Here is a 5,388-nt window from a genome sequence, read left to right on the forward strand (position 1 = left end):
GGCTCAGACGGGTTGGAATCATCAGCAGGCTTATTCAGCTTCGCCTTCTTGCTGGGTTTGGCTTGACCACTGAGAATAAGAAATACACAGATGTCAGCATATTAAACAGGCAATAAGTTTTTAATGATTGAATATACTCTTACCCAGGTACAGTCTTGAAAGCCGGGATTTGAGTTCCCGTTGAGTCGCCACTATTTCGGATCTGACAATGACGCTGAGTGATAGAGGCAAAGGTCTCCCGTCTTTCGATGAGATGATGGATATCGCTTTGGTGGAAGTCGACTTTGACGATCCGACTACGAACGTGCGATGACGTCGCGCCTTAGCAATCGCTAAACCAACTCCGAGAGGTTATTGACCACGCCAGAGCACGATCAACCTGACCACGAGGGTCTATTTCCTGCGAGCAAACGAAGAACAAGCAAGAAACTGAGATTGCAATCTGGATATTGCGAATATAAGATGAAAGCTTTATTGATCAAGGTGGGGTTCTGTGACGCAATTGTCTGGTCGTTGAACACAAACGAAGTACGCGAAGTTGCAGCTATGGCGAACTTTTAGTCTAAACAAAACCCAAAGTCTAAACGACGCCCTAAGGGCTGTATATATGGAGGAAGAGGGGGGAATTTCGTGGCCCTTGGGGAAGGGGTCCGCAACCAACCCTATCTCTTGTTTCCCCACACATACGGACTCTAAAAACAGCCTATACTCAAGTATTTCGAAGCTACATGGGCCTGGCCCAATAATAAGGTGACGCAGCACCTAGAATAGCCTCTGGACGAAAGTTATGAAGTAGCATCTTGTATATTTCGTCCAAGGCTTCATGCCCGCATTATGGTGGCTTCAACGTCCTGAAATCATCACTTGTAACTCCGTTCTTGTTCCCCATGCGCATGCCATCATCTCCATGCTTGTTCTTGCTCCAATGTTCATCCTTCTCAAAGCTAGGCCCTTCATTTGTAAGCAAAACAAATGTATCCAATTTAGGCAGCATCATATTCTCATGAACATTAGAATCATTACCAAGAAACGGAAGTACCTGGTAATTTAATTGGCATGCGCGAGCTCTAGTAATTGGTCCAGTATGTATAGCAGCAGGGGCTGTGGGTGTAACAATGGTATTGATGTCCTCATCATCCTCCCCTTCTTGAAATGAAGTCGTCCTCGACGGAAGCTCATCTCCCTCACCCAAATAAGGCTTCAAATCTGCAATGTTAAAAGTGGGACTAACCCCAAAATCTGCAGGCAGCTCAAGTTTATATGCATTATCATTTATTTTCTCTAACACCTTAAAAGGACCATCAGCACGTGGCATTAGCTTTGATTTGCGCAAATCAGGAAATCTATCCTTACGCAAATGTAACCAAACAAGATCTCCAGGTGCAAACACAACATGTTTTCTACCCTTATCTCCAGCAAGTTTATATTTAGCATTCATACGCTCAATGTTTTCCTTAGTTAACTCATGCATTTTTAAGATCAATTCAGCATGTTGTTTAGCATCAAAATTAACCTTCTCCGAAGATGGAAGAGGCAACAAATCAATAGGTGCACGAGGTAGGAAACCATACACAATTTCAAAAGGGCAGATCTTAGTAGTAGAATGCAATGAACGATTATAAGCAAACTCAATATGAGGCAAGCATTCTTCCCACATTTTCTTATTATTCTTCAAAACAGCCCTAAGCATAGTAGACAATGTTCTATTGACTACTTCAGTTTGTCCATCAGTTTGGGGGTGACAAGTAGTACTAAAAAGCAGTTTAGTCCCCAACTTAGCCCATAAACATCTCCAAAAGTGGCTAAGAAATTTAGTATCACGATCTGAAACAATAGTATTTGGCATACCATGCAAACGAATAATTTCACGAAAGAACAAATCAGCAACATTAACAGCATCATCGCTTTTATGACATGGTATAAAATGTGCCATTTTTGAGAATCTATCCACGACAACAAATATGCTATCCCTCCCCTTGTTTGTTCGAGGTAAACCTAAAACAAAGTCCATAGATATATCCTCCCAAGGAACACTAGGTACAGGCAAAGGCATATATAAACCATGAGGATTGAGTCGTGACTTAGCTTTTTGACATGTAGTGCAGCGAGCAACAAAACGCTTAACATCCCGTCTCATCTTTGGCCAAAAGAAATGTGTAGCAAGTACGTCCTCCGTCTTCTTCACGCAAAGTGTCCCATTAATCCTCCTCCATGCGCCTCCTGCAACAACAAAAGACGAAGAGAGCTAGCTGGAATGCATAGCTTGTTAGCACGGAACACAAATCCATCATTAACGACAAACTTGTTCCAGGTTCTTCCTTCTTTACAATTCTACAAAACATCTTTAAAATCAGCATCATGCACATATTGATCTTTGATGGTCTCCAAACCAAATATTTTGAAGTCAAGTTGTGAAAGCATAGTATAGCGACGAGACAATGCCTCAGCAATAACATTTTCTGTACCCTTCTTGTGTTTAATGACATAAGGGAAAGTTTCAATGAATTCAACCCATTTAGCATGTCTATGATTCAGTTTAGCTTGACTTTTAATATGTTTCAAAGATTCATGATCAGAATGTATAACAAATTCTTTGGGCCATAAATAATGTTGCCATGTTTCTAAAGTCCAAACAAGAGCATATAGTTCTTTATCATAAGTAGAATAATTCAGACTAGGCCCACTCAATTTTTCAGAAAAGTATGCAACAGGTTTACCATCTTGTAATAACACACCTCCTAATCCAATTCCACTAGCATCACATTCAAGCTCAAAAGTCTTATTAAAATCAGGAAGTTGGAGTAAAGGAGCATGTGTCAACTTATCTTTCAATACCGTGAAGGCTTCTTCCTGTGCGGTACCCCAAACAAAAGGCACATCCTTCTTTGTAAGCTCGTTGAGAGGTGCAGCAATGGTGCTGAGATCTCTCACAAAACGCCTATAGAAACCAGCGAGGCCAAGGAAACTCCTCACTTGTGTGACCGTTTTGGGCTGCGGCCAACTCTCAATAGCTTCAATCTTGGCTTTATCAACTTCAATTCCCTGTGGAATAACAACATAGCCAAGAAAAGATACTCGGTCGGTGCAAAAGGTGCACTTCCCAAGGTTACCAAACAAACGTGCATCACGTAGAGCAATAAAAACAGCACGTAAATGTTCCAAATGTTCTTCCAAAGATTTGCTATAAATCAGTATATCATCAAAATAGACTACCACAAATTGTCCAATAAAAGCACATAAAACTTCGTTCATTAGTCTCATGAAAGTACTAGGTGCATTAGTTAACCCAAAAGGTATGACTAACCACTCATATAAACCAAACTTAGTTTTAAATGCTGTTTTCCATTCATCTCCAAGTTTCATACGAATTTGATGGTATCCACTACGCAAATCAACTTTGGAAAATATTGTAGAGCCACTCAATTCATCAAGCATATCATCTAGCCTAGGAATAGGATGACGATAACGAATAGTAATGTTATTAATGCCTCTACAATCAACACACATACGCAATGTACCATCCTTTTTAGGCACAAGTATAATAGGAACAGCACAAGGACTAAGAGATTCGTGTATATAACCTTTGTCGAGCAGCTCCTGTACTTGACGCATAATCTCCTTCGTCTCCTCTGGATTGGTACGGTATGGTGCACGGTTGGGTAGCGATGCACCGGGAATTAAGTCAATTTGATGCTCAATCCCTCGAATAGGTGGTAATCCCGGTGGCACGTCTTGTGGAAAGACGTCAGCGAACTCCTGCAAAATGTTAGTGACAGCAGGGGGCAAAGAGGAAGGCACGTCCTCGAATGAAAATAATGCCTCTTTGCACACAAAAGCATAGCAAACAGATTTGCTGAAATCTAGCACATCAATACCAGATTTTGTGGCAAGTAAACATGCACTTTTCAATTTAATTTCAGAAACAACACTAGATGGTTTATTATTAGGTTTCATTTGTTGCTCAAATTCTTTTGCCACAATCTGATTTTCACTCTTATTTTTCTCCTGTTTTGCTTTATTAGCTCTATTAATGTCATCTTTCAAAATGGAATCAGGAGTCATAGGAAGCAAAGTAATATTTTTATCCTTATGAACAAGAGTATACTGATTGTTTCTACCATGGTGTACAGAATTTTTATCAAATTGCCATGGTCTACCAAGTAATAAGGAACATGCTTGCATGGGTACCACATCACAATCAACATAATCAGCATATGTAGAGATACTAAAATGCACACGAACAGTACGTGTTACCTTAACCTTGCCGTTGTTGTTGAACCATTGGATGTAGTAAGGATGTGGATGTGGTCTTGTGGTGAGAGATAGTTTCTCCACCATCTCCATGCTAGCCAAGTTGTTACAGCTCCCTCCATCTATGATGACGCGAACAGGACGTTCCTTCACAACTCCCTTTGTATGGAACAAATTATGCCTCTGATTTTGCTCTGCTTGTGTGACCTGCACACTCAAAACACATTGAGCAACTAAACATTCATACCTGTCAGCGTCTTCAGGAGCCATGTATTGCGTCTCATTTTCAGAATCATCTCCACCATGTTCTTCACGTGTAATAAGAGCCAAAGTCTCCTCATCATAGTCACTAGCGGACTCATACCCACCATCCTCAGTAGCAATCATTACACGCTGAGATTTGCATTCTCGCGCATAATGTCCTCTTCCCTTACAACAACGACAAATAATATCACTTGTGTGCCCTGTTGATGCCATGGAAGAAGAAGAGCTCTGTGCAGGCCCGGCAGGTGCGCTCTTGGCAGATAGCGGTGGTTGTGCCTGCTTTCTTGTATCACGGCTGGAGGTGGAACCTGATGGAGGTGCTGGTGCAGTGGAAGTAGAAGATGCACGCGGTGTCCATGATGAAGGTCGACCTGCAGAAAAGTTAGTTCGCGCCAATGCTTGTCGATCCTGCACTTCACGTTCAGCTTTACAAGCAAGATGGAATAAATGAGTGATATTAGTATACTCCTTATACTCTAGAATGGTCTGAATCTCTCTATTTAAACCACCCATAAAACGTGCAAGCATAGCTTCATTCTCCTCAACAATACCACATCTAATCATGCCAGTTTGTAATTCCTGATAATATTCTTCTACAGAATTTTTCCCTTGTCGTAAACGCTACAGTTTTTGAAGCAATTCACGTTGATAATATGGTGGAACCCAACGAGTACGCATAGCAGTTTTCAAAGCAGCCCAAGTAGCTGGAATAGGATATAATCTACAATGTTCAGACCACCATACACATGCAAAACTAGTGAAAGCACAAACAGCAGCAGCAACCCGTCTCTCCTCGGGATATTGCAAACATGTAAAACGTTGTTTAGTTTCTAACTCCCAAGTAAGATATACATCAGGAATGTATCTACCCTC

This window comes from Aegilops tauschii, chromosome 1, assembly GCF_002575655.3.
Source record: "Aegilops tauschii subsp. strangulata cultivar AL8/78 chromosome 1, Aet v6.0, whole genome shotgun sequence".
NCBI classification, from domain to species: domain Eukaryota; kingdom Viridiplantae; phylum Streptophyta; class Magnoliopsida; order Poales; family Poaceae; genus Aegilops; species Aegilops tauschii.